Source organism: Jaculus jaculus, chromosome 10, assembly GCF_020740685.1.
Source record: "Jaculus jaculus isolate mJacJac1 chromosome 10, mJacJac1.mat.Y.cur, whole genome shotgun sequence".
Classification (NCBI taxonomy): Eukaryota; Metazoa; Chordata; class Mammalia; order Rodentia; family Dipodidae; genus Jaculus; species Jaculus jaculus.
Genome location: NC_059111.1, coordinates 19969918 through 19981628, shown reverse-complemented (window position 1 = coordinate 19981628; position 11711 = coordinate 19969918). Strand labels below are relative to the sequence as shown.

Below are 11711 nucleotides of genomic sequence, written 5' to 3'. Positions count from 1 at the left end.
CCCCAGGACCCACATAAAAAGCCAGGTGAACAAAGTGGTGCATGCATCTAGAGTTTGTTTGCAGTGGCTAGAGACTTTGGCATGTATCTATATTCTCTCTCTCTCTCTCCTTCAAATAAAGAAAAAAAGGGGGGGGGAAGCCAGGCATGGTGGCACACGCCTTTAATCCCAGCACTCGGGAAGCAGAGGTAGGAGGATTGCCATAAGTTTGAGGCCACCCTGAGACTACATAGTGAATTCCAGGTCAGCCTGAGCTACAGTGAAACCCTACCTCAAGAAACCAAAATAATAATAATAATAAAGAAAAAGAAAAAGTAAAGAAGACCCAATGAAGATTGCTAGCAAGCGTTAAACACATGATTAATTCAAACAGCATGGCATCTGTGAAGAACCAGAACTGACAATGAATATAACTTACAAAGGTGACTTCTTAGATGGGCTTATGCAATATGGACTGGCAGTCCAACAACAGATGTCTGTATGCTGGAGAGTCAGAGAACCTGGTAGCTGCTCAGTCCATGAGGCTGGATACCTCAGCAGTCCCAATCTGGCATTGAAGGCCTGGAGGATTCCTGGAGAGCTGCTGGTCCTCATTCCATGTAATGGCCCAGTCAAGATAACACATAAAGGGCTGGAGAGATGGCTCAGCAGTTAAGGCACTTGTCTACTAAGCCTATGGACCCGGGTTTGATTCCCCATTACCCACATAAGCCAGATGCACATGGTGGTACATGCATCTGGAGTTCATTTGCAGTGGCTAGAAACCTTAGTACACCTATCTCTCTCTAACTGCCTCTCTTTCCCTTTCTAATAAATAAATAAGATAAAAATAAAATTGGAAGGGGGATGGTATTGTATATATGTAAGTAGAAGAACAGATTACTGGGGATGAAAAGGCCTAAGTGAGGTCAGCGGGAAAGATTGAATAAAGGAAAGGTAGAGAGAGGGCTAATCAAAACTTAAGAGGAGGGCTGGAGAGATGGCTTAGTGGTTAAGTGCTTGCCTGTGAAGCCTAAGGACCCCAGTTCAAGGTTCGATTCCCCAGGACCCACGTTAGCCAGATGCACAAGGGGGCGCATGCGTCTGGAGTTTGTTTGCAGTGGCTGGAAGCCCTGGCGCACCAACTCTCCTCTCTCTCTCTCTCTCTCTCTCTCTCTCTCTGCCTCTTTCTCTCTCTGTTGCTTTCAAATAAATAAATAAAAATAAACTAAAAACATTTGTTTAAAAAATCTAAGAGGATATAAATAAGTCATATGGAAACCTACTTTTTTGGACAATGGAACATTCAGAAACCATATATTGTTACTAGAAAATTTTCAGTGCCAAGGATGGGATACCTTCCAGTGAGTTGTTGGCCAGGAAGTTCCCTGATGTCCCCAAAACATAGGCCATAGCTGAGGCTCTTGGTTTCCCACCAGGAATAGATGCTGAAGACTGCACATACTTGGGTTGCAAGATCACTGAGAAATCCTGCGGGATCTGAGCTGAAAATCTCCTCCTTATAGATCAGCTGACAGAAAGCTAGAAAAAGCCATGCTGCATGCAGTTCAATGGGAGAGAGAGAAATCACCAGTGAAGATACTCAGCAGTGGACACTGAAAGCCTTATATTTGGCCAGCCAGTCCAAATGAGCCAATGGGTGCAATAGTGGCACATCTGTTATGGGGAAAATCAACTGCCCTCTAATTGGATTGGAGGTCCACTTCATGGGAGGGAATACATCCCTGATACTGAAAACCTACTAAAGGGGTAGTTATGAGCCCTAGGGTTATAACGTCGGCTGCTGTCTGGCTAAATGTATATACTATGCTTATCAAACTGCCTAGTAAGCACTTCTGTTAATATTCATACCCATATATTAATGCTACTCTCACTTTTGGTTAGAGAAGCTTCTCTTTTCAGATGGCAGTGACCTTGGTATGACTCAGAAGGCATCATAGTGCTGAGAAGAATTGACAGAGGACTGCTCAGCACTGAAATATTTCTATTACACCTTCCAAGGCTCAGGGTCCATTGTGGAAGAAGTGGCAGGAAGAATATCAGAGCCAAAGGAAGGGTAGGACTCCTTTGTAGGGATAATGTGCTACCCCTAGACACAAAATGGCCTGGATATCCATGACCTCACAGTGCCTGACACTACCTACACAAGACCATCATAACAGGAGGAAAAGATTTCGACATCAAAATAAAAAGACTAATTGAGAAGGGGTGGGGATATGATGGAAAGTGGAGTTTGAAAGGGGGAAGTTGGGGGGGGGGGAGGGAGGGAATTACCATGGGATATTGTTTACAATCATGGAAGTTGTCAATAAAAAAATAAAAAAGATATATATATATATATAATTAACCATCACAGATAATCATGTGGAAAAACAAGTATTCTCATTCATTCCAGGGAAGAATACAAATATTTATAACCATTATGAAGGGAATTTGGTATTATCTAACCATATCATGTATGCACTTACCTTTGACGCAGCAATCTCACTTCTCGAGATCAACCTCAAGAATACACTGGCGGGCTGGAGAGATGGCTTAGTGGTTAAGCGCTTGCCTGTGAAGCCTAAGGACCCCGGTTCGAGGCTCGGTTCCCCAGGTCCCACGTTAGCCAGATGCACGAGGGGGCGCATGCGTCTGGAGTTCGTTTGCAGTGGCTGGTAGCCCTGGTGCGCCCATTCTCTCCCTCTCCCTCTCTCTCTGCCTCATTCTCTGTCTGTTGCTCTCAAATAAATAAATAAAAATAAACCAAAAAAAAAAAAAAAAAAGAATACACTGGCAAAAACCATGAAGACTACAAGCTGTTCCTTGCAACACTGTGTGCAGTAGTAGAAGCCCAAAACAACCCAGGAATTTTCACCAGTAAAGGACTAGCTGAACAAACCATGATACAGCATACAAGAAGATTCTATGTGGCTCAAAGGGAAATGAGGAAGAAGGAATTTCCCTCTCTACAGTTGTGGAGCAATCTTGAGAAGGTTGTGCTAAGTGAAAAGGGAGTAGAAAAAGATGTACGATATTCTACCAGGTCCCTAGAAACTCTACAAAGATGCACCTATACTGAATATACCTGCGCATATCAATGCATGCACATTTGCATATATTAAGAACAATAGGGCTGGAGAGATGGCTTAGCGGTTAAGGCATTTGCCTGCAAAACCAGAGTACCTCAGTTCAATTCCCCAGGACCCACGTAAGCAAGATGCACAAGGTGGCACACCCATCTGGAGTTTGTTTGCAGTGGCTGGAGGAAAAAATAGAAAAGAATACACCATGAAATCTTTTAGAGTTGTTTTGGGGCAGAAAAAAACTGAGTGAATAGTAGACTGACTTATGGAATATACTTGGTTTTAGACATATGATTTTGTGACTCAATAAATAGCATAATCATAAAACAAAATTAATTAAAATTAAAACTGCATTAGAATTCCCTAAAGAAACACAATTAAAATTTAAATTAAAAAAAAAATTTTTTGTTCATTTTTATTTATTTAGTTGAGAGTGGCAGAGAGAGAAAGAGGCAGACAGAGAGAGAGAATGGGTGCACCACGGCCTCCAGCCACTGCAAACAAACTCCAGATGCGTGTGCCCCTTGTGCATCTGGCTAACATGGGTCCTGGGGAATCAAGCCTCGAACCGGAGTCCTCAGGCTTCACAGGCAAACGTTTAACTGCTAAGCCATCTCTCCAGCCCAAAATTTAAAGTTTTTAATCAAAACTTTTTCAATAAAAAAATTAAAATTGGCTGGGGAGGACATACGTCCTGGGGATGGGGCAGGGAACTACCACTGTTGACAAGCTAAATGAATATATTATGGCTACTGATCTGCCCTCTAAATGTTTATGTTTATACCCATATATTAATGCTACACTCCCTTTTGGTTAGAGACACTTCTCTTTTGACAATATCCACTGTGGAGACTCAAAACTCACCAAAGTGCTGAGAAGTGACAGAGGAGTGCTCAGCACTGAGACATCTATGTCGCACCCTCCAAGGCTCAGGAAACAATGCAGAAGAGGTGGCGGAAAGAATGTAAGAAGAGCCAAAGGAAGGGAAGGAGTGCTTATAATACTGTCTTCCAGACTCGAAGTTGCTTTGATATTCATGACCTCATGGTGGCTGATGCTGCTACCTACACAAGACCTGAGTAATACGAGGGGGAAAAAATGGCATCAAAATAGAAGAGAGACAAGTTGGAAAAAAAAAAGGACTATTGTATATTGTCTGTATTTATGAAAGTTGCAGATAAAAAGTTTAAAACAATAAAAAATTAAACGGATGACAACAATTTCTTTTTTAACATTTTTATTTATTTGCTAGAAGAGAGAAAGCGAATGGGCATGCCAGGGCCTCTTACCACTGCAAAAGAACTCCAGACGCATGGGCCATTTGCATGGGTGCTGGGGAATCCCACCCAGGCCATCATACCTTGCAAGCAAGCACCTTCACTGCTGAGCCATCCCCCCAGTTTGGATGACCACAATTTCTAAAATGTAACAAAAGGGCTGGAGAGATGGCTTAGCGGTTAAGCGCTTGCCTGTGAAGCCTAAGGACCTCGGTTCGAGGCTCGGTTCCCCAGGTCCCACGTTAGCCAGATGCACAAGGGGGCGCACGCGTCTGGAGTTCGTTTGCAGAGGCTGGAAGCCCTGGCGCGCCCATTCTCTCTCTCTCCCTCTATCTGTCTTTCTCTCTGTGTCTGTCGCTCTCAAATAAATAAAAAATTAAAAAAAAAAAAGTAACAAAAGACCCTAATAGCATGTCTAGTTGGTGACGAAACAGGAATTTTTCCAAGTGACCTTAAAATACTGATTCTAAAACTACAGTGATCTGATCATACATCCATAGGATAGACCTAAGGACAGAAATAATGGTGGGAGGAATCTTAAGCTGTTTTTAGAAATGAGATTGTTGGTAGCAGTAGTGTTACTCTGAGACTATTTTTGTATTGCGGAACAAATCAAATGAGTAATTAAATTGGTGGCAGTGAGAACAGTGATTTGCAACAAGATCAGTTGAGACACAGATGTAAGATTTTGCTGAGGTTAAAATAACACACTGTGTCATGAGTCATAAACTCAATACTATATATATATACACACACATACACACACACACACATATACATATATATATATATATATATATATATATATATATATATATATATATATGTATATATATATATATATCTGTCTCCCTCCCTCCCTCCCTCTCCCTCTATCTCTTTCTCAAATAAATAAAATAAAATAAATAAAATGAACAGGCGTCAAAAAGACTCGTGAGATGACTGGAGGCTCTCACCAGCCAACACCAGGCAGTTTTACCATCGGCTTTGTTTTCATCCTCTTAGAAACAGAGCCTGAGACAGGCAGGCTCTGGTCACACCTAGTTCATTTGGGAAATGCAGGAACCACTGGTGGAGTGGGGAAGGGGTACAGAAGAGGAAGGGCAGCCAGGAAAGAGTGGGTGATGGGAGCAGGATCCTAGGCAGAAATTTCTGGGAAAGAGCCATGCCCTTTCTTCAGAATTCTCCCACCCAAGGTCAGTGAGTTGGGAGACACACGCGCTAAGTACACAAGGTCACCGACTGTGGCCTGTTAGTGGGAAGACATGGTTCTTTGCCCCTTGCTGGAGCAGATCAACCTTCCACCCTTGGGGAATGGCCATCGGGCGCAAATGCAGATGATGGCAGAGAATGTCATGGGTGCACCCGGAAATGGCCCACAACTAGCATCTGGTAGGCACATCAATTCTTTCTTTTCTTTCTTTCTTTCTTTTTTTTTTTTTTTTTGAGATAATGAAACTTTATTTAAAAACCAAACCACTAGGAAAATAGACCACAGCTTTGACACAGCAAATCCACTGGCTGTATCGTCATTTCAAGTAAGAAGTTGGTTAAGAAAAAAATAAAAAAGACAACATGGTGCTCATTCAAAAGATAAAGAAGGTGCCATGCTGGGGGCAGGAACAGGGCATGGTGCAATGACCCCAGGCAAAAATGTCACTTGGCAGAGGGATTTGTGTGCCTCCTTTTGGCTCTGTAGCAGGCCCAGTTCTTCTTAGCTTAAGGTGTATATGCTTTGGCCTTCCGGTTGTCAGAGGATTATCTCCACAAAGCTCTGTTAATTCAGGGGGCTCCATAATGTTGGGCATTCAGGCCTTTATGAAATACAGATTTTTTTTTTTCCCCAAGTGCAATACTTGCCAATTTTCCAACAGTTCTTATTTCACTGTTTCTTCCTGGAATCTGGGATCTCTGATGGGTGTATCTCACAACCAAACCCCTTTTCTCTTCAGGGGGAAAATGTCATTGCAAGATTGTTCTGTCATTCTATTGCAGAAAGTCTCCAGGCCCTATAAGCTAGTGAAGAAAGCTGTTTTCCACCCTCAGTGTGACATTACCAGGCTGTTTCAGGGGTCTCCAGATTGAAAGATGCCATGGAAGAACTGACCAGAAAAAGATAAACACAAGGAACCTTTCAATATACTTACTCAGATTGCCCTTCCTCTCAACTCCACACCATGTCCTTGTATATAAAACAAAGCAACAACAACGAAATTAAGATCTAGACTCCACCCCCCCCCCTTTTTTTTCTTTGAGGTATGGTTTCACACTAGCTCAGGCTGACCTGGAATTTACTATGTAGTCTCAGAGTGGCCTTGAAATCACAGCGATCCTCCTATCTCTGCCTCTTGAGTGCTGGGCTTAAAGGTGTGTGCCACCATACCTGGCTCCTTTTCCCTAAGTTTCGTTTTATAGCTTAAACAAAATGGTGAGGTGATACTTTTAGTAAACAGGTTGGCAACAGACACACTCCTCCTCCAATTTCCCTAGATCATAGGCCAGGTGGAAGAAACTGCCAGCCTGTGGGTGTCTGTGCAGTCAGAGAATCCAGGATCGTGGTCTCTGGGTTGGTAAAAGGGCAGTCTCTACTGTTAGGGACAAGCACCTGCCACATGAAATGTAGGGTCTAAACATGCGTGTGTACAACCTCTGACCCAACATTTAGCACCATTTTTTCCCATTTCACTTCCTAGGATCAAAACATAGAGAAACCAGCGTTCAAAGACCAATGAGCTGCTTCAATTTGTTGCCATTGTGGGTTTCCCTACTCATAATTTTGGCTTAAAAGACAACGTTTCCATTCTTTTAAAACAGATGCCTGCCCTCAGTTCCAATGGTTATTGGCAAAGCTGTTTATTTCCCAATGGATGAGAGAGACTCCTTCATCTTCTTGGTCATCGTTGGGATAAGGTGCATATGGTCATCCACACACTTGGCCACACAGCTGTCCAGCTGCCGTTCTACCTGCAGCTCCTTGTTCCCTGCACCCATGGCGTCTCTGGCTTGGTCACTGCAGTGCATGGTGCACCGGGCCAGGCGGTCCTGGAACTTTTCCAGCTCGCTGGTCACCAAGGCCTGGGCCTGAGCCAGAGGCGCATGGCAGCGCTGGATGCATTGGTGCACCTGCTGCATGGATGCCTGGTTGTCTTCACAGCAGCCAGCGCTGCACCGGAACATGAGGCCCTGCATCTTTCAGGAGTTTTCTTGCTCCACGTTCTTCACCAGGGCATCCGCCGCTTCCTGCCCGCGGCGCTGCTGCACCTCCGCCATGGCGCATCAATTCTGACCACACTATATGAAAGTGGTCACATAGGCTGAATTGTGTGACTTTATGAGAAAAGAGAGAGAGAAACCTAGCATTATTCCTGCCTTGTCCTCTCTGGCTTATACTCCAGGGAACCCTAGAGCTGGGGAGGACTTCAGTATCAAAGTGTTCCTGCTCATAAACAAAAAAGCAAATTGCAGAATCAGAATGCCACCAATCTGCTACCTGTAATGACTACAACCTAACTGTCATCAGACTGGCGTGCCCCAGAGCGACAATCAAGGAATGTGCCTGCAGCAGCACCTGCGAGCTGGTTTTTATTCACCACAACTACCAAATTGGATTCCAATCAAGCTTCTATTACTAATTTATGGAAAACCAAGGGAAGAAAGAATGTGTTAAATGATATTTAAGAATTCAATCAGCAATATACAGATTTAAACCTCCACAGCAGCACTAAGCCAATAAAAATGTAATGTGAGGGCTGGAGAGGTGGCTCAGCAGCTACAGGCACTTCCTTGCAAAGCCTGATGGCCTGGGTTTCATTCCCCAGTATCCACATAAAGCCAGTTGTACAAAGTAGACCATATATGTGGACTTTGTGTGCAGTGGTAAGAGGACCTGGTACACCCATTCCCTCTCTCATTCTCTCTCTGTTTGCAAATAGATAAATTATTTAAAATGTGATGTAAGCCATATCTGTGACTAGTACAAAATTCTCCCCTAGTGGGAATTGAAGTGAGGCCTGGCTTCCATACCCTATACAACAGATAAATATATATAAAACATAACAGAAAATAAAACATTTTTTTCTAGTCATATTTTCGAGGTAGGGTTTCACTCTAGTCTAGGCTGACCTGGAATTCACTATGTAGTCTCAAGGTGGCCTCCAACTCACAGCGATCCTCCTACCTCTGCCTCCTGAGTGTTGGGTTTAAAGATGTGCGCCACCACGCCTGGCTGGTTAAGCTTTTCTTATGCTTTGGGATATCAAACCCCAGACCCTGTGCATGTGTAAGTGTTTGACCACTCAGCTACATACGTGCTCTTAGTGCTTTGGGACAGGGTGTCACTGTATAGCTCAGACTGAGCTCAAACTTGAGATCCTCCTGTCTCAGCCTCCCTAGGGATTATAGACACGAACTGTCATGCCTCCCTTGAAATTCTTTTAATAATGTTTTATTTGACACAGCATACCCAAAATATTATCCTTGCAACATGCAATCAATATAAAAGTCATTGGATATGATCCAATGTGTAGTTCATACTTAACACATATCTCAATTTCAATGCTAAATTTTAATCAGAAGTGCTTAACCTGTATTTAGATTCCATAAATTTTACAGTTAGAAAGTAGATTTATACCACACTAGCTTTCCAAAGTTCCCAACAAATGAATCAAGTAGGAGCTTGTATGTTTAGGTTTATTTTATATATATATATATATATTTAGCTTCTTTAGCCACTTTTCCAATGCTTACTAATTCTAGGAGGTTTTTTTATTTTTTTTATTTTCTGAAGCTATTGTGTAATGAGCTCATTTTCCTAACTTCTTACTCAGTATTTTTGTTATTGTCAAGTGTAGTTGTTATACTGCACAGGACAGCTTTATAGGATTTTTTCAACAAAAAAATATTATAAAAGAAAGACATGGCTGAGAGAGATTTCTCAGTGGTTATAGGTGCTTGATGGCAAAGCTTGACATTCTGAGTTCGATTTCCCAGTACTCATGTAAAACCAGACACACAAAGTAGTGCATGCATCTAGAGTTTGTTTGCAGTGGCTGGAGGCCCTGTCATACCCATTCTCTCTCCCTCCCTCTCTCTCTCTTCTTACAAGTAAATAAAAATATTTTTTAAAAAGGCAAATATATAGAAAAGAAGCCTGCAGATTAAGGAGACTTAAGAGACATATCGACTCATAGCTTTGTATGGTCATTATTTGAACCGAGATTCAAACTAACCATCAAATCAACAAAAAATAGAGAGAGATCTGCTTCTAACACCCCAAACAGGAAATAGGAAGGAGGGATTTTGATGGAATAAGAGCGGCCTTAGTAATGATCGAAGCTGGATGATGGGGACATGGGGGCTTTGTTCAGGAACATCCTCAAGGTACTTGTTCTGGGAGGTTCCAACAATGCCAAAATCCATGGACGCTTGAAGCCCCTTATATAAAATGGCACAGCATTTGCATTTAACCTATGTACCTCTTCCTGTATACTTTAAATCAGCTCTGGATTACTTGTAATACTTAATACAATGTCAGGACTATGGAAATAGTTGGCGTACTGTACTATTTAGGGAACAAAATGACAAGAAAATTTCTGTACATGTTTATTACAGAAATAATTTTTTTATTTAGTTGAGAGAGAGACGGGGGAGGGGAAGAGGCAAATAGATAAAGAATGGGCCCACCAGGGTCCCCAGCCATTGAAAACAAACTCCAGACATGTGCCACCTTGTGCATCTGGCTGATATGGGTACTGGAGAATCAAAACAGGCTCCTTAGGCTTTGCAGTTAAGTGACTTAACTGCTAAGCCATCTCTCCAGCCCAGACATAATTTTGAAAGTATTTTAAACTTGTGGCTGGTAGAATCTGCAAATGCAAAATTCATGGACACAGAGGTCTGAGTCTATTAGTCACTCTGCTTTTGTTTATGGTTGAAAATTTTTAAAGAAGGTATCCTCTTCCTCTTTCTTTCTTTCTTTCTTTCTTTCTTTCTTTCTTTCTTTCTTTCTTTTTTTCTTTATTAGAGAGAGAGAATGGGCATGCCAGAGCCTTTAGCCACTTCAAACAAAATCCAGATGCATGTATCACCATGTGTGTCTGGCTTATGTGGGTTGTGGGGAGTCAAACCCGGATCCTTAGGCTTCACAGGCAAGCACCTTAACCACTAAGCCAATCTCTCTAGCCCTACAGTTGAAGTTTTTTATAATAAAAATATGCATATTTGTATGAAATAGAGTAGATTCAACATTACCCATAACAGCAATTTAGATCTGTGTGCTTGGGTAAAATAAATAGTGTTCCCAAGATAGCGCCATACAGCTGTTAATGCACATGAATGTCACCTGTCACATGTGAGATATCCCTGCTCTTTTACCATCTGACTTATCCCCCATGAAACATAATATATTGTAGATGTATATTAATTCTTGTGCATTGAGATCACCTCACAACGATAATGGCCACATACCCACAGCCTTCATCGTATGGATGTGTCAGATTTATTGCAATTACTCCACAACTGACTGATATTTGATTTGTCTCCAAGTGTTCATTAATGTAAGCAAGCATCATGATGAACACTTTTCCTCATACATCTTTTCATATCACGTAATTATTTCCCTGGAATAAGTTCCAAGACGTGGAACTGCTGGGTAAAACATTCAGAAAGACCTTAAGAAGCTGCTCTTTCAAAAGACAGGCCCCACTGCAACTGCCTGGGCCTGGTGCCAAGGAGTTCTGGGGTGGCTCTGGGCTGCAGGTTTTCCATCCTTTGGCCTCAGCATGCTGGACTCCCTCACTCTGGGCAGAGATCTGACTCCAGAGGTCTGCAGTGGAATCCGGGTGCATGAATTTTTCAGCACACTTTTAAAGCGGATTCTCAGGCAGGTGGCCCAGGATCCCATCCGTGAAAGAACACATGCCAATCCTAACCTCTCGTCAGTGTCTCCTGAGGGGCTCTGAAAACACAGCCCTGGCCATGGCCCTGGGAAATTTCTTTCTGGGGCAGATGTGGGATAGAGCTGGTATGTGAATACACTGGACGTATGAATGGCAGGCATGAGACGATGTCATGGTACACACTGCTTATTTTTCCTTTGTTTCAGCGTAGACCTCCTTCCTTTTTACTGTTCTCGAATATGCCCTTTCTCCTCGTCTCCTCTGCATTTTACCTCACTTCTATTCCAGGCAACTTTGTTAAACTTAATTATTAATATGATTTTCTCTATGCTAATTTAGCATATGCAAAATGCTATGCATTATATATGCTAATCAGCCATAGTTTTAGGGAACAAGCAGCAGAAACCAATTTTGGCTGTTTTAAACAACAACAACAAAAAAAGAGTATCTCAAAAAAGATGCAGGAGCCAGCT

General features: G+C 42.4%; 1 pseudogene; it reads right to left on the bottom strand.

The window, feature by feature from the left end:
* Positions 1-7179: 7179 nt before the first annotated feature.
* Positions 7180-7612, bottom strand: LOC101597727 (annotated as a pseudogene).
* Positions 7613-11711: the final 4099 nt, after the last annotated feature.